We start from the raw sequence: 19,036 nt of genomic DNA, 5'->3' as shown, positions 1-19,036 counted from the left end.
TCGGCCCATAATCTCCTCCCATCATCTCCCCTGGAGTTTGGCAGCTCGACAATCTCAGCAGAATGTCTGTCTATTCTACACAGAAAGAAGAGCTTATCATTTTATAGAATTGTTGTCTAAATTGCCCAAATAAGTCATATTTCAAACAGTTATAAGTTAATGTAAAATGAACGGCTATAAGCCTGGCTCAGAATGAAACTAGTGGGTTTGCAGTTCAATTAGGTTCAAGGTTTGTCACTGATTAAAAAATAGCTGCCATCAGAGGAAATTCAAAGAACTTCAAGGACCTTGAATAGCTTATCTTGTAAACTTGAGATAAAAGGTCACGTTTCTTGATTAATTTCTGTCAAGGGTATCTAAGCTCATTTAGCACTTCATTACAAGGAAGATGATTCCCTCCTGCCCTTTATCACAAGAACATTTTGTTTTAATAAATCAGCACAGCTGATGTTTGGTGGTTGTTTCAGGGAAGTGAAAGGGTAAAGTCATTGAAGTTGAAGGAACTGAAATGATCAGTAAGTTTGGTTTCACGGCTCAAATAATAATAAATTTCTTCGAATTAAATGGAAGGTACTGAATAGAAACTGACCGTTGAGCTCCCCATGATCTTCCTCCCAACTCTTTCCTTCCAACTCCATCAGCATATCTTGCTAATTCTTTCCCCTGACGTTGATGTCTAGTTTGTCCAGTCCATTCAATTCTGTCAGCTAACTGACTGTCAAGCATCTGCACATCAGTTTTCATGGGTTGTCCCTGTGGAGAGATTAATGGACAGAATGAGTTGTCAAGTCATTTCTGCTTTACAATCAAATTTGCAACAAGATTGTAATAGATTTTCTTTCTGTTCCTTCTTAATAGGAAGTGTGTTGATTTATCAGCATTCTTCACATGCAGAATACAGAAGGTTAAAGGTGATTTTGTTGATGCTTTTAGGATCATGAAAGGACTTGATAAAGTAGTATGAAGGGAATCCTTCTGGTGCTGTGGAGCTCTAAGACAAGGACACAGAACATATGAACAAGCAAAACATACAAAATAGAAGCAGGAATATATAACTGATTCCTCAATCTTGCGCTATCATTCAGTAGGAAAAGCTGCTCTGATTATAACCTTACCCCGTACTCCCACCTACTCCCAATAACCTTCCACTCTTTTGCTTACCCAGAATCTATTCAGCTCTGCCACAAAAATGTTCAGGAGCCCTGCATATTGCATCTTTTGATGAAGGACATTCCAACAATTCACAACGCTCTGAAAGAAAATTCTTCTTATCCCTGTCCTCATTTGGTTGCCTCTTATTTATAAAAATTGATTCCCAGTTGTAGATTAACGCAGAAGAGGATGTCCTCTCCATAATATCCTGTCAAGACCCCTTAGCGTCTTAAATGATATAATCAAGTTGCCTCTTACTCTTCAAAACTCCATCTAATGCAGGCCTATCTTGTTTGACATTTCTGCATAAGACAACCTGCTCATTCCAGGTGTTAGTCTATTAAATACTCTCTGAGCTGTTTCCATTGTATTTGCATTCCTCCATAAACAAAGAGGCCAATACTATTCACAGTACTCCACATGTGGTTTCACCAATGCCCTAAATAACTGTTGCATTTCCTCCCTGTGTTTGTATTCAGTTCTACTCACAATAAGTGACAACCTTCTATTAAGTTTCCTAATTACTTGCTATACCTGCAAACAAACCTCCTGTGATCCATGCTCTAGGATACTCACATCCCCCTGCATCTCAGAGCTCTACAATCTCTCACCATTCTGTTTTATTCACACTGCCAAAATGAACAATTTCTCATTTTACCACATTATACTTCATTTTGACACGTCTTTGCCCGCTCACTTCACCTATATATATCTCTTGACAGCTTCCTTAACTCTTCATCAAAATTTATCTTCCAATGTTCCTTTATTTCATTGAAAATTTAACAACCATAATTTTGGCTCTTTCATCTAAATCATTTACGTAAACTGTAAATTCATGCGACCCCAGCACTGAGCCCCATGACAGGCTGATCCTTGTACTCTGTAAACAAGAGAATGATTCATCCATGCTTGCTGTATGCTTCCTGTCAACAAGCTAATCTTCAATTCATGCCACACAACCCCCACACCATGAGTTTTTACCTTTCACAATGGTTTCTCACGGGGCAGATTATCAAATGCCTTCTAGAAATCTAAGTATATCCACCAATTCCCACTTATTAACAGCACATGCTCAAAGAACAAAGAGCAAAGAAGAACAAAGAAAATTACAGCACAAGAACAGGCCCTTCGGCCCTCCAAACCTGCACCGATTGAGATCCTCTGTCTAACCTGGCATCTATTTTCTAACGGTCTGTGTCCATTTGCTCCCTGCCCATCCATGTACCTGTCCAAATATATCTTAAAAGATGCTAACGTGTCTGCGTCTACCACCTCCGCTGGCAACGCGTTCCAGGCGCCCACCACCCTCTGCGTAAAGAACTTTCCACGCATATCTCCCTTAAACTTTCCTCCTCTCACTTTGAACTCATGACCCCTAGTAATTGAGTCCCCTACTCTGGGAAAAAGCTTCTTGCTATCCACCCTGTCTATACCCCTCATGATTTTGTAGACAAAGAACTCTGATAAACTGGTTAAGCAGTTTTTTGAACATTTAAATCGGAGCTAGACCATTCAGGAGAGAAGTTAGGATACTTTTTTTGGGTGGCAGAAATGTAAGAAAATTGAAAAAAAAATCAGCAGCAGTTAATTCAATAAATCATTTGAAATCCAAGATAGATATGTTTCTATTGAAATAATCAGCAAAAAGAAACAGACAGTGACCGAAGAGCCTTTTTTAAAGTAATGATTTGTTAAGATCTGCACTATACTGCCTGGAAGGGTGCTTAAAGCAGATTCATTAGAGCTTTGAAATTTAACTTGATTTTGCCCAAGAATAAGAAAATAATTCCAGGGTGATGGGAATTGAGCAGAGTCAGACCAAAGGTCTTTCAAAAAGCCAGGAAAAACATGATGAGCTGAATAGTCTCATTCTGAGCTGTAAGATTCTATGAAATATCACATTAACCTCGTTGTTTTGCTTCCTCGCTAATATCAATGTAATAATGGTACTTTATTCAAGCAGCGTGTTCACAGCCCTGGGGCTGAATTGCAATATGACCTGCATCAAAAGATTTATATGTAAACTAAATAATCAGGTTAAAAATTGGGAAACATGTGATGATCATATAGTAACAAAAATAGACAAACTCACCAGATAAAAGGGAAGTGGTGGACAGGTTATTAAAACAAGGAATATTGAATTAAAATGTTCCTACAATAAAGGCACTTGACTAAATATAGATTTCATTATTGTAGTGTATTACTGAGCCTCTTAACTCGGTAAAGAACTTTCATTAAAGAAAAACTACTTGTTCCTGCAACATTAACAAATTTTTTTAACAAATGTGTAATAAGAAATAATAAACAGATAGTGTGATTTATCTTTATTCATGAATCTACTGTTCCTCTTTAATGGGTCTTTTTTCTATTATTTTCAACATTTTGCATGCCAGATGTTTATACTTAGGACATACTGGGATTACCACATCTGGATGCATTTACATTGGCTGCCACATGGAGTATGTCTAGACCTGTTGGCTATCCACTTGTCTCAGTGGTAGTTTGACTATTGGATAAATCTGAAGTCATGGAGTAAATTTGTTAATCATAAAAATAATGCAAACAATTGGCAAAAATAGAATGAGAGATCAGGTGATCGTTTTGCTGGAAGGAAATGAAAAATTAGAGGGTGAGAGATGTCCAAAACACACAGTAAAAGGCAAAAAAGCGAATGGAGTAATAGTAGCAAGGATAAGGGATAGAAAAAGAGTGCTGTTATTTGTAGAAGTAAGTAGATTAATTCGAAGAAGGAAGATTTTTAATGATCTTCTATGAAAGCAGCAATGTATACCACAGTAATAGGAGTAGACTATTCAGTCCATTTAATTCCATTGTGCAACATGTCTATGGCTAATCTATACCATAATTCTATTTACCTACATTTTTCCCATTCCTTTAATAGGGAGAGAGGGCGAGGCGGACCGAAGATGGATAGACAAGAAGATAGGTGGAGAGGAGAGTATAGGTGGGGAGGTAGGGAGGGGATAGGTCAGTCCGGGTGGGGACGGGCAGGTCAAGGAGGCGGGATGAGGTTAGTAGGTGGGAAATGGAGGTGCGGCTTGAGGTGGGAGGAGGCGATAGGTGAGAGGAAGAACAGGTTAGGGAGGCAGGGACGAGCTGGGCTGGTTTTGTGATGCAGTGGGGGGAGGGGACGAGCTGGGCTGGTTTTGGGATGAGGTGGGGGGAGGGGGAGATTTTGAAGCTTGTGAAGTCCACATTGATACCATTGGGCTACAGGGTTCCCAAGCGGAATATGAGTTGCTGTTCCTGCAACCTTCGGGTGGCATCATTGTGGCACTGCAGGAGGCCCATGATGGACATGTCGTCTGAGGAATGGGAGAGGGAGTTAAAATGGTTTGCGACTGGGAGGTGCAGTTGTTTATTGCGAACCGTGTGTAGGTGTTCTGCAAAGCGGTCCCCAAGCCTTCGCTTGGTTTCTCCAATGTAGAGGAAGCCACACCGGGTACTGTGGATGCAGTATACTACATTGGCAGTTGTGCAGGTGAACATCTGCTAAATATGGAAAGTCATCTTGGGGCCTGGGATGGGGGTGAGGGAGGATGTGTGGGGGCAAGTGTAGCACTTCCTGCGGTTGCAGGGGAAGGTGCCGCGAGTTGTGGGGTTGGAGGGGAGTGTGGAGTGGACAACGGAGTCACGGAGAGAGTGGTCCCCTCCTCCCACCTCAAGCCGCGCCTCCATTTCCCACCTACCAACCTCATCCCGCCTTCTTGACCTGTCCGTCCTCTCCAGACTGACCTATCCCCTCCCTGCCTCCCCACCTATACTCTCCTCTCCACCTATCTTCTCGTCTATCCATCTTCGGTCCGCCTCGCCCTCTCTCTCTATTTATTTCAGAACCCTCTCCCCGTCCCCCTCTCTGATGAAGGATCTAGGCCCGAAACATCAGCTTTTGTGCTCCTGAGATGCTGTTTGGCCTGCTGTGTTCATCCAGCTACACACTTTGTTATCTAACATCTGTATTGGAACAGAGTTCCAGACTAATGTGTCAGCACTGAAGATTTAGGGCCACAGTTTAGCCCAGACCAAAGTTGCTGATGTGGCTTGAAACCTGGCAAGTGGCACTGAGCCAGCACTGCAGGAGACCTAGGCACACCATCTGGGGAAATCTGGGCAGATTTAGGACCAAGTTGAGGAAGAGCGTCATCACCCAAAAGATTGTGAATGTGTGAATTGCCTGCCCAGTGAAGCAGTTGAGGCAAACTCTTTGAATATTTTTAAGGCAAAGGTAGATAGATTTTTGAATGGTAAAGAATTTAAGCATTGTCGTGAGTGGTTGGGTACGTGGAACTGAGCCCATGGAAAGATCAGCTGTGATCTTATTGAATGGCAGAGCAGGCTGAAAGAGCCAAATGGTCTACTCCTGCTCCTGTCTCTTACGTTGTTATATTCCCAGTTTAAGAAATCACAAGGAGAGGAAAATCCCCTTTGTATCTGGGAGACAAGGTAGTTTGCATCACGTGCTTACAGGAAATTAGCAGTAGGTGCTCCTCCAGCTGACTTCATTAACCAGAGATAGTAAGAACTGCTGGAGTCAGAGATAATACAGTGTGGAGCTGGAGGAACACAGCAGACCAGGCAACATCAGAGGATCAGGAAAGCTGATGTCTCAGGTTGGCCCATTTCTGAAGAAGGGTCCTGACCCGAAACATCACCTTTCTTGCTCCTCTGATGCTGCCTGGCCTGCTGTGTTCTCCAGCTCCACACTGTGACTTCATTAACCATCTGATTGAGCTCAGGAGTTAACCTGTATGACGATATCCTGACGTATCTGAAACATCAGGTAAACATCCATAAATATCTCATTCCTCTAAATGATGCTTTTCCATTAATGTTTAAATCACTTGTTGATTGGAAATCTTCATGACAGATTTAATTAGGATGCGAGGTGTGTAAGATGCATTTCTGTCAGCTTCTATAAACATTCTGTCCTATCTGGAAGATTGAGTTTTTGGCTCTCTGCCAAGGATTAAGAATACAGCATGTTCAAAGCCCAATCCATGGATTTGGACACACAATCTAGACTGACAGCACAAGTATTGAGGGAGAGCTGCATTGGGGGAGGCTGTAAACTTGACAGGACCAAACTGGGTTTGAAGATCCTAAAGTGTAATTATCCAACAATTCCTTCCAAAGTGACAACACAAACTTAGTGATGGCCCATGCATTCCAGTTCTAAAGGCACTGTTAAGTGGCTGCATAACATAATGGGAAACCAAAGTTCATGCAAGGCTAGCACCACTGAATCTGAAAATGGCAGGGATAACACATTGAGCAGGAAGAACACAGTCAAGTGGTGTTGCAGGACAGAGAGTAGCCACCAGATGAAGCACTGGAAGACGTAGACAAAAGAAATAAGATCCTCTGTCGACATGATTACATTTGATGTTGTAGGGTGCTTTCCTGTGTGTGTGTGGTTTGCATACAGGAATCAAGACCCTAGTTGTCAAATGATGGCCTTCATCACCCAATATCAACCGACTGGTTTGTTGTCATGGTTGAGAAGAAAATGGCATTGTAGACTGTCACAGAATGCAAGCAATCTGATAGCTGCCAGGTTACCAGGCATTGACCTGCATGTTGTACTGAGGATGGTCATACTCCAGGCAGACATAGAAATGATGAAATCGATTCCAGGCACAGTACATTTCAGAATTTACACATGGTGCCCATACAGTGATGTGCGTGCCACCAAATACACTCCATATTTTAGAGATGATTTGTAATGATGATATCGCAATCAACCCACTCCATTTACTTATTTCTGGCAAATGCAAGAAAATTTGCCCAACTTTCTTTGCAAAACTTCAGTGACATCACTTACATATTAGTGTCAGCAACTTGGAGATTTTGCAAAGATTGGCTTCTCTAGCTTGGAAGCAAACCATCACATAAAATATCTTGGTATTAGAATATATGTTTATACTTAAGGGCACAAGGAACTGGAATGTGGAACTGTTTGGGCATTCCAAAATTAAAAATGTTTTTGTGTTAAAGGCACAAGTGATTTTGCTGACTCATTCAATAGCAATGTGAGCTGTAACTTGCCTATTCATTATTATAGTTAAGCAACTTTGGAAAGGAGACTAGCAAGCCTTTTAAGAGGGGTAAGAGATGGAGTTAATGGCTTTAATCACTGGACAAACCCCATCTGGAAGAGCTGCAGCTGAAAGTTGCCTGGTAGCACTCTTCTGGTAATACAGTGTGGAGCTGGAGTAACACAGCAGGCCAGGCAGCATCAGAGGAGCAGAAAAGCTGACATTTCGGGTTGGGACCCTTCTTCAGAAATGAGAAGAGGGAAGGGAACTCAGAAATAAATACAGAGTGAGAAGGGTTGGGGCTGGGGAAGGTAGGTGGGATGGTGATAGGTGAGTTTAGATAGGCAATGGTGCGGATTGGCCAGTGAGGTGGGAAGGGCAAATAGGTGGGAGAGAAGATGAACAGATTATGTCAGGTCAAGGAGGTGGGGATGAGAGGGAGGGTTGGCTTGGGATGAGGCTGAGGGTGGGGAGAATTTGAAACTGGTGGAATCCACATTTAGGCCATTGGGCTGTAGGCTCCCAAGGCAGAATATAAGATGCTGCTCCTCCAGTTTCTGGGTGGCATCATTGTGACATTGGAGGAGGCCCAGGATGGACATGTCACCCAGGGAGTGGGAGGGGGTAATTAAAATGGTTTGTAACCATAAGATATTGTTTGTCATGAGCAGAGTATGGATGCTGTACAAAATGATCTCCGAGCATCTGCTTGGTCTCATCTACATCAGTGTGTAATTGTGTGCTAAAGTCAATGTTTGAAATGGAATGTTGTGAATGTGAGTTAGCTCGCTGAGCTGGAAGGTCAGTTTTCAGACGTTTCGTCACCATTCTAGGTAACATCATCAGTGAGCCTCTGATGATGTGCTGGTGTTATGTCCCGCTTTCTATTTATCTGTTTAGGTTTCCTTGGGTTGGTGATGTCATTTCCTGCATTGGTGATGTCACTTCCTGTTCTTTTTCTCAGAGGATGGTAAATTGGCTCCAAATCAATGTGTTTGTTGATGGAGTTCCGGTTGGAATGCCATGCTTCTAGGTCATGGAATGTTGTATTAACACAGTATCCTTCAGTGTCCACTTTCACCATTGCACTGAAGCCCATCCATAGTGTTAATTGATTGAAACTAATTGTCTTAATTTCAGATTCCACAATCATCAACCAGTGATATTCTGATGTAAGTAGTTTGTTGCCAGCAATTCTCCTTTAGTCTAGGGCCTGTCAAATAATCAGTGGTACAGGATAGATCTATTAAATTAAATAGATATTAAATAGAAGAGGTACATATTTTTCACAACAAGATCGTTTGTTGCATGATAGCAATAGGTACAATCTACATGAACATGTAGGTATAATTACTAAGGACTCTCAGGAGCCATATAGAATACATTTCAGGTGCTCAAATGAATCCATCCGAAAACTGTAACATCATCAGATTGGGTGGAACTTGATGTAGCATGAACATTAACTCCTTCAGATCTATTGCCTTATACAATACTGGTGACATTTGGACGCTCAGCAGAAGTCAGCCTGATACAGATGAGAAGGGAGCTATTAAATCCTGGATCAGGTTGTAACTGCCCGATCCTTGTCCACTGCTGTCAGGCAGACTGGCAAATGCTTTAGAGTAGATGGTTGCAAGTCTGTTCCATCTTGTAGGCAAATATTGCACAAATAGAAATGTGCTAAAAATAACCAATCCTTGTTTCAACTCAGTTGGTGCACATGGAAATGTTTATACACTCATTACTGCCCGAGCCATGTGCCAATTGGCATGGGGATAAGAAAGTTAGGGAAGTAAACACGTGGCTTAGGGATTGGTGTGGGAAAGAGGGATTCCATTTCATGGGGCATTGGCATCAGCTTTGGAACCGGGGGGATCTGTACCGTTGGGTCGGTCTCCACCTGAACTGATCTGGAATCAGTGTTCTAGCGAAAAAGATAAATAGGGTAATCAGTAGGACTTTAAACTTCTGAGTCGAGGGGAAGGGAAAGTGAAAGCGACAGGGAGTATGGAGTTAAATGGAAAGATAAACAGCAGGATAGCATGTGTACAGGTGGGTTTAAGCTCGAGGCAGATTAGGAATGCAGCAAAAGGAAGGATAGCTTAGGACATCTTATGATTTCCTATATCTCTAATAATGATAAGAAAGTTAGCATTAAGGCACTTTACCTAAATGCTCATAGTATTCGTAACAAAGTAGATGAATTAATGGCACAAATCATCTCGAATAATTATGATGTGATAGGCGTCACAGAGACGTGGTTGCAGGGGTTTCAGGACTGGCAGTTAAACACCCAAGGATTTACAACTTATTGAAAAGATAGGGAGGTGGGCAGAGGGAGTGGGGTTGCCTTGTTAGTTAAGAATGAAATCAAATCTGTGGCACTGAATGACATAGGGTCAGATGATGTGGAGTCTGTGTGGGTGGATTTGAGGAACCACAAAGGCAAAAAAACCATAATGGGAGTTATGTACAGACCTCCTAACAGTGGTCAGGAACAGGGGTGCAAGATGCACTGGGAAATAGAAAGGGCATGTCAGAAAGGCAAGGTCACGGTGATCATGGGGGACTTCAATATGCAGGTGGACTGGGTGAATAATGTTGCTGGTGGATCCAAAGAAAGGGAATTCATAGAATGCTTACAGGATGGCTTTTTGGAACAGCTTGTGATGGAGTCCACAGGGAGCAGGTTATTCTGGACTTAGTGCTATGTAATGAGCCAGACTTTATAAAAGATCTTAAAGTAAGGGAACACGTAGGAGGCAGCGATCATAATATGGTAGAGTTCAGTCTGCAGTTTGAAAGAGAGAAGGCAAAATCGGAAGTAATGGTGTTACAGTTAAATAAAGGTAATTACAGGGGCATGAGAGAGGAATTGACGAAAATCGACTGGAAGCAGAGCCTAGAGGGGAAGACAGTGCAGCAACAATGGCAGGAGTTTCTGGGTGTAATTGAGGACACAGTACAGAGGTTCATCCCAAAGAAAAGAAAGATTATCTGGGGGGGGGGGGGGGTGGTGGGGATTAGACAGCCATGGCTGACAAAAGAAGTCAGGAAATGTATCAAAGAAAAAGAGACAGCCTTATAAAGTGGCCAAGAGCACTGGGAAATCAGAAGATTGGGAAGGGTCCAAAAACAAACAGAGGACAACAAAGAGAGAAGTAAGGAAGGAGAGGATCAAATATGAAGGTAGGCTAGCTAGTAATATAAGAAATGATAGTAAAAGCTTCTTTCAATACAATAAGAAATAAATGAGAGGCAAAAGTGGACATTGGGCTGCTGCAAATTGGGCTAGTGATGGGAGATAAGGAAATAGCTGAAGAACTTAGTAAGTACTTTGCATCAGTCTTCACAGTGGAAGACATGAGTAATATCCCAACAATTAAAGAGAGTCAGGGGGCAGAGTTGAGTATGGTAGGCATTACAAAAGAGGAAGTGCGAGAAAAGTTAAAAGATCTAAAAATTGATAAATCTCCTGGCCCCAATGGGCTACATCCTAGAGTTCTGAGGGAGGTGGCTGAGGAAATAGCAGAGGCTTTGCTTGTGATCTTTCAAAAGTCACTGGAGTCAGGGAAAGTCCCAGATGATTGGAAAATCACTGTTGTAACCTCCTTGTTCAAGAAAGGTTCAAGACAAAAGATGGAAAATTATAGGCCGCTTAGCCTAACCTCGGATGTTGGTAAAATTCTAGAATCCATCGTTAAGGATGAGATTTCTAAATTTTTGGAAGTGCAGGGTCAGGTTACAACAAGTCAGCATGAATTTTGTAAGGGGAGGCCGTGCTTGACAAACCTGTTAGAATTCTGTGAAGAGGTAACAAGTAGATTAGACCAGGGAAACCCAGTGGATGTTATCTATCTAGACTTCCAAAAGGCCTTTGATAAGGTGCCTCATGGGAGGCTGCTGAGCAAGGTGAGGGCCCATGGTGTTCGAGGTGAGCTACTGGCATGGATTGAGGATTGACTGTCTGACAGAAAGCAGAGAGTTGGGATGAAAGGCTCTTTTTTAGAATGGCAACCGGTGACAAGTGGTGTCCCGCAGGGTTTAGTGTTGGGGCCGCAGCTGTTCACTTAATATATTAATGATCTGGATGAAAGGACTATGGGCATTCTGGCGAAGTTTGCTGATGACACAAAGTTAGGTGGACAGGCAGGTAGCACTGAGGAGGTGGGGAGGCTGCAGAAAGATTTAGACAGTTTAAGAGAGTGGTCCAAAAAATGGCTGATGAAATTCAGTGAGCAAATACGAGGTCTTGCACTTTGGAAAAAAAGAACACAGGCATGGGCTATTTTTAAACAGTGAGAAAATTCATAAAGCTGAAGTACAAAGGGATCTGGGAGTGCGAGTCCAGGATTCTCTAAAGGTTAACTTGTAGGTCGAGTCCGTGATTAAGAAAGCGAATGTAATGTCATTTATCTCAAGAGGATTGGAATATAAAATTAGGCCCCATTTAGAATACTGTGTCCAATTTTGGGCCCCACACCTCAGGAAGGACATACTGACACTGGAGCGTGTCCAGCGGAGATTGACACGGATGATCCCTGGAATGGTAGCTTTAACGTACGATGAACGGCTAAGGATCCTGGGATTGTACTCATTAGAGTTTAGAAGGTTGAGGGGAGATCTAATAGAAACTTACAAGATAATGTATGGTTTAGAAAGGGTGGATGCTGGGATGTTGTTTCCGTTAGGCGGGGAGACTAGGACCTGTGGGCACAACCTTAGAATTAGAGGGGGTCAATTTAGGATGAAAATGAGACGACATTTCTTCAGCCAGAGAGTGGTAGGCCTGTGGAATTCATTGCCACGGAGTGCAGTGGAGGCTGGGACGTTAAATGTCTTCAAGGCAGAGATTGATAAATTCTTGATCTCGCGAGGAATCAAGGGCTACGGGTAGAGTGTGGGTAAGTGGAGTTGAAATGCCCATCAGCCATGATTAAATGGCGGAGTGGACTCGATGGGCCGAATAGCCTTACTTCCACTCCTATGTCTTATGTTCTTATGGTCTTATGTCCAACCTTTATCCCGCTCCTCGGCACACAAGTGCAATTTAACATGTAGCTATTGCTCACAACTGAATTAACGACCCATTAAAGGTAGAGTTACAAAGTCATTACAGTACTGGAAGCCATTCAGTCCATTTCATCCATGTAGCGACAAGAGGGTGAGTGATCAATGGAGATAGGAAAAAGACACAGTAAGCTCAGTTGACCCTTTGAAGTCATTCTTAATATCTGGGGTTTAGTGCCAAAACTGAGCTGTCCCACTGAAGAGACAAGAAGCTACCCATCACAGTCATACTCAACAAACCATACTCTACAGCGAATGTTCCACATTTGTCCATCACAGTCACTGGGCATGAATTTCCCCAGCAGAATCTATTAACCTGAGGTACAACTTAATGGTAGAGAATCAGGAAAGAATGGCAATTTCATCTAACACTCATTGCACTCTATTTTCCTCACCATTTCCTGGCTTATTTGAGTCTCTCTGCTTTTTTCTCATGACTCCCACTCTCCCGTACCTTCTCCCTTTGACTACCCTGCCTCCCTTTATCCTTTTCCCACATCTCTGCCCATCAGTTTCTTGATTATTTTCTCTTGCCCTATCTCAATCTGTTCCTTTGGTTCAGCATTGGTGTGTCGTCCTTCTTCCATCTCCTTCTTCACCATTCTCACTCTGTCTTATTGATCAATTTAGGCAGTTAAATACTTCTCAGTTTAAGCTGAGGAAAGAGAGGAAACAGAGAGGGAGAGACAGAGGGTGAGATGGAAAGGGAGTAAGGAGAAGAAATTGGAAATAGTGCTGGAGACATAAATTTTCTAGTCGCTACTCTCCACTCAGCAATGCAGAAAATTATGAGGTATGTCCTGTCTTCAAACATTAGGACAACTCCAAAACAGCCAACTACCATCCCAGCAGTCTACTTTTGATCATCAGCAAAGTACTGGAAGGATTCATCAGAAGTGTGATTAAGTGGTACTTGCTCAACAATAACCTGCTCACTGACACTCAGTTTGGGTTCTGCCAGGGTCATTCTGCTCCAGACCTGATTGGTCTGGGTCCAAACATGGACATAAGAGCCAAACTCCAGTGGTGAGATGACAGTGACACCAAGGTCACATTTGACTGAATTTTGTTGCCTGGGAGTCCTGACCAAACAAAAACTAATAAGAATGGGGGAGAAACTCGGTTGATTGTCATGATATCTATAGGAAGATGATTGTGCTTTTGAAGGTTAAACATCTCAGGACATTTCTATAGTAGTTCCTCAGGATGGTGTCCTAGGCTGAATCATTATCAACTGTCACCAGCACAAGGTCACAAATGGGGATGTTTGCTGATGATTGCTCAAAGCTTAGAAACATTCATAATGCCTCAGACACAAAAGCAGTTTGTGTTTGTTTATAGAATGATATGGACAGCATCCAGGCTTGGGCTAATAAGTGGCAAGTAACAGTTATGCCACACAAGTACCAGTCATTGACCATTTCGAGCAATACAGAATTTAACCTTTGCCTGCTCACATTCAATTACATTTTGCTGAATTCCCTGTAATCAACGTTGTGAAAGTTTTCATTGAACAACAACTGAACTAGTCCATCCATACAATACGGCATACCTACAAATGCAGATCAGAAGCTGGGAATCCTGTGGTGAGTAACTCATTTCCTGAATCTCTAATGTCTTTGAATCATATACAAGATCAGTAGTTTGTTCGAAAACTCTCATCTTGCCTCAGTGGGCACAGCTCCAACAACACTTAACAAGCTCCAGAACAGAAAGGTCTGTTCAATTGTCCCCAGAATGTTACGTGGGTCTCTGGATTAACAATCCAGCGATAATACCATTAGGCCATCAATTCCCCCAACGTGAGTCCTGTGAGTCAATATGTAGTGTTACTACCTCTGATCTCAAACCTACAGATTTGAGTCTCACTCTAGGTGTGGAATCTTCCAGGTTCACCCAAAGTGAGCAGTGGAATCTGATTGAACGAGTAGTAAAAATTCAGTTTCCCAATGGTGGGTTAACATTTTGGTGTTAAATTCTCAGAATGATTTAGGTGGATTGGCTTGGTTGCGAACTGCTTAATTGTATTCATTAGTACAATCAACACCCATTGACACACCAGGCTGCTGGGATTATCTTCTTAGGCACAATCTTGTCAGTCAGAAATGGACATGCCTGCACTCACAAGCCCGACTGTATAAAACTGTATATAAAGTTAGTTAGGCCCCCACATGAGGATTATGTGCAGTTCTGGAAACATCAGTATAAGAGGGACGTGACAGCATTGGAGATGGTGCAGAGGATATTTACTAAGATGTGACCTGGGCTGAAGAGTTTATGATTAAAAGAGATTCAATAGACTGGGGTTGCTTTCCTTTGAGCAGAGGGGATTGAAAGGGGGATGTGATTGAGATGTGTTGGGCCAAATGGCCTGTTTCCACACTGTAGGGATTCTATGATATGCATAAAATAATGAGGGCATAGATAGAGTAAACAAGAAGAAATTTTAACTCTTGATGGAGGGATCAATGACCAGGGGACATAGATTTAAGGTAAGAGGTAGAACATATAGCGGTGATGTGAAGATATACAATTTTCAGTGTGTGAGGTGATGTGAGGTGCAATATCTCACGGGTTGCCTTGTACACCTGTATGCAGCAGGTGATGAAGAAGGAAATTGGTACGCTGGTCTCACAGCAAGAGCATTCAAGTTCAGGAGCATGGATATCTTGCTGCAAATGTATAGAGCTTTGGCAAGACCAGGCCTGGAATATTGTGTGCAGTTTTGGTCTCCTTGCTTAGGAAGGATATTCTTAGTATAGAGGCAGTACAGCGAAGGTTACACAGACTGATTTCTGGTATGTCAAGACCAACATGAGGAAAGAGATTGGATCAGTTAAGACTATATTCACTGGAGCTTTGCAAACTGAAGAGGGAATCTCATGGAAATCTGTAACACCCTGAAAGGCTGGACAGGGTAAATGCAGGAAAGATGACCAGGGAGTTTAGAACCAGAGGTCACAATCTCTGGATTCTGTGTAGGCCATTTAGCTCTGAGATACGGAAACATTTCTTCACTCAAGGGGTAGTGAACCTGTAGAATATCTACCAGAGTAATCTTTGGTGGCCAAGTCACTGAATATATTTCAGAAAGAGAGAAAAACATTTCTTAATTTAAAGGTATCAAGGGAGTATGAGGAGAAGTGGGAATACAGTATTGACATGGAGAATTAGCTACACCTCCTAGTTTCAATGTCAATGTTTCTAAATTAGCGCAACATGTATAATTCTAGAAAATGCCTTTCCTAAAATGACATCCAGTTTGTCCAGCATGAACATATTTGTCATTGATGACATTTAGGAACTGAGTCAGTAACTGCTGTGTTGAAAATGTGGGCGATTGGTAACTGAATTCTGCAGCTGCTGCGTCTTCATGTGACATTAATCTGAGGCCCTGTCTGTCTGGTCAATTGGATACAACTTATATTGTGCAACTCTTCAAAGTGCAGACTTAACAAATTGATGTCCCAGTAAAATTCTATTCTGTTCTCTATATTCTAAAATGGACAGCAAGGCATTGGAACATGTACAGAAATTATTTGAAAATGAATCAGAAGTTAAACGTATCAAGAAAAGAAAAACTGAACAGGTTACGGCTCTTAATCCGACGAAAAAAAGACTGGAGGTTGAGGGATTGACTGAATATGAGTCTTTAAAATTCTGAACATAGGGCATTGGAACAAAAGTAGGCTGTTCAGCCCCTGGAACCTGGTCTGCCATTTAATAAAAGGATTAAACAGGATGTGTGCAAAGTGTTTTCATTTATTGGTAGCAAAAGTAAGGATCATTGTGCAAGATATGGTAAGTACATGATTAGGAAAGGTTTGGAGGGATATAGGCCAGAAGCAGGCAGGTAGTAAGAGTTTAGTTTGGGATTATGTTCAGCATGGACTGGTTAGAGTGAGGGTCTGTTTCTGTGCTCAATGACTGTATATCTCTATAAAATACTCAACACTGAGTCCAATAGAAAAATTCAGGAGGAGTATTTTTACCAGACAGCATGTTTCTCACCTAATTTAGAGTGGGTGAGGTTAATAAGACAGGTAAACATGAAGGCAAAACAAATAGAGGGTTATGTTGATAAGATTAGATGAGAAGGGGTGGGAGGAACCATCTGTAGAGGATAAATATGGATGATCTTATGGACCAGACCAAACCCCCTCAAAATATATTAAAAAGAAAGCCTGGATCCTAACCTCTCATGTTAAAGGCAAATGCTAGGCATTGAGTTCTGGATGCAATTCAATTGGTCAGACTACCAGTCTTGAAGCAAAATGGACTTTATTAATACACTATAGTTAAAATACAACAAAATAAAGAAATTGGAATAACTAAGCTCAGCTGGAAAACTTAACAGAATAATAGATTATTTAACTACTAAACAGTAACTGTTCCCATATAGAGACATCCCATAAACACATAAAAGGCAAATTCAGCAATTATCTCAGTTGCAATTTTCCAGCCCAGGTGGGACAAAACAAAAGCATCAAGGAAAAACTTTGAGAGAGGGGCAGGAGACAGAGATGTACTATAGCTCCCAAATTCAGGTTCAAGACCCTAGCAACTGCTACTGAAAAACTAAAACTAAAAATCCTGGCTCTAATGAAGCTTGATCCCACCCATTCAAGTTTCTTCTATTGTTCTAACTTAAAAAAATTCCCAAGGCTCACAAACTGTTTACTTTATTGGCTTTGGAGCAGACTACCCACTATACCTCTGTCACAATCTTCTTTCAAAAAAAAGCACAAAATACACCTCTTGAAGCCATAACATCATCACAATGAGACCATTTGGTGGAGAATGCTATGCATTCTATATAACTTTATTCAATTCAGTCTTCAGCCAACAACATGAAAGTACAATTCATTGATCATTTGTCTCACTTGATGGTTAGGGAATTGTTCTTCTGGACAAATTGCCTGCCATATCTGCTTAAAACAAAAACTTCAAAATGAATCCCCGAATCAATTTGTGAAAAGATGGACAGTGAATGCAGACCCTGATTCCATTCACAAGAACATCTGCCAGTCCGAGAAATTATTTTGTCCCATAGAATTTTAGATTCAGTTTAAGAAAGAGGCTGACCTCATCTGAAACAAATGTGACTGTATGAAGAGTTGTCACAAGCTTGACATTTCCTGAGCACAATGGGACTCTTGTTAATGTAAACAGCCGTTATTCTGATCTCCCCTATGAGAAGACTGACAGAAGAATTCTAAGAATGTTGCAGTCCAAACTTGACAGGAAAGCAACCTGCATGCTGTAGTTATTTATAGCCTTGTGAAACTAATGTTAACAAAGAGCAGTATTGAGTGAATTTGAAACTACCGGGAGTCACTTTAATAGAGCTCACACAACAATAGGAATCGAAAAGCGTACCTGTTAGCTCATTCAAAAGACTGCTTTCTCCTGGCCTCATCTAATCTTGATTATTGAAATATTTATGCAGCAGTAGAAGCTGAGAATGAGTGCAGAGTTCACCTTGAATTGAACACTTCAGGCAATCTCAGAATGTGAACAATTCACAACAGAGATGGCAAAATGACTGCAAGGCAAGAAGGGACACAAAGGGATTTACGCCCACTTTACACAGCTCACTGATTTGTTCCCTGCATCAAAATGATTATGAACGCTGATAAAGCAGGACAGATGACAAATGGGCAAATCACGCGCACCATTTTACAGGCTCCCCGCTGGAGTTGAATTTTATTCCCCTCTAAATTAATTAACCAGCTTCAAAATTGCTCTGGATGAAATTAATGTGAACACTTCACATTTTTGTAAACTGTGCCTTCAGTATCAGTTTGGCTATCTGCTCACATAAAATCATAGAATCCCTAAAGTGTGGAATCAGGCCGTTTGGCCCATCGAGTCCACACTGACACTGGGAAAAACATCCCACCCAAACCCACACCACCACCCCACCCTACAACTCTGCATTTGCCATGAATAATCTACCTAGCCTGCATATCCCTGGGCACTATGATATTTGATTTTGAGTTAAATGTCCTTTGGGCCCAGAGACTTAAGCTAGTTACTGAGCCTGATATGTAATATGGAGGGAATGCTGCACTGACAGAGGCACAGAGTCTAGCATGAGGGTCTAGTATTTGAATCACATCCAAATGGAAGCTTACGAGGGGCTGACCCTGTTGATTTTTTTGATTCATACCTGCAGTCATGAAGCACCATCAACAGTAGTGATTTTTGCTTCTGCCCCTTCCTCCTCCCCAGTATTGTGGGCCACGGCCCATACATGCCAACCATGAAATGTAGTAAAATCTTTAATGAAATCTCAAACCAACCTCATCCGTCAGAACAAGATAATTTAACCTGATATAGGCTGATATCGCCTGTAGCAACTTACGGGGCAAGTATACCATGACTTGATTAATAGAACATGACTTTATTTATTCACTGGCGGGACATGGATGTCACTGGCCAGCCAGCATTTATTGCCTATCCCTAGCTGCCTTTAAACTGAGTGGCTTGCAAGACCATTTCAGAAGACAGTTAAGAATCAATCACATTCATTGTCTGAATGTGCTTCAGCATCTCTCCTCTCAACTCCGTCAGCATACTCATTCTTTTTTTTGTATTAAAATGTCATCTTGGGCTGTCAATTCACATCCAAATGGTATCTGCATAACTGGAGGAACATTCTTGGGGAGCAGATTGTAGTAGATTGAGGAAAGTGCTTTGAGGTGCCTTGTGGTTAGACTCAATTGTCATTTTATCTTTTCCAAGTTAATGTTGAT

General features: G+C 41.8%; 1 long non-coding RNA gene across 1 annotated transcript in view; it reads right to left on the bottom strand.

Moving 5' to 3' along the window:
• Positions 1–17,807, bottom strand: part of LOC125449099 (uncharacterized) — a 37,882-nt gene extending 20,075 nt beyond the window's left edge. The window contains exons 1-2 of the long non-coding RNA XR_007246815.2: positions 17,658–17,807; positions 590–753 (exon numbers count right to left, since the gene is read on the bottom strand). This is a non-coding gene — a long non-coding RNA (uncharacterized LOC125449099). The remainder of the gene's footprint in view (positions 1–589; positions 754–17,657) is intronic.
• Between the last annotated feature and the right edge of the window lie 1,229 nt (positions 17,808–19,036).

The sequence above is a fragment of the Stegostoma tigrinum genome, chromosome 2 (assembly GCF_030684315.1).
Source record: "Stegostoma tigrinum isolate sSteTig4 chromosome 2, sSteTig4.hap1, whole genome shotgun sequence".
NCBI lineage: Eukaryota > Metazoa > Chordata > Chondrichthyes > Orectolobiformes > Stegostomatidae > Stegostoma > Stegostoma tigrinum.
This window is presented reverse-complemented; position numbering and strand designations above follow the sequence as displayed.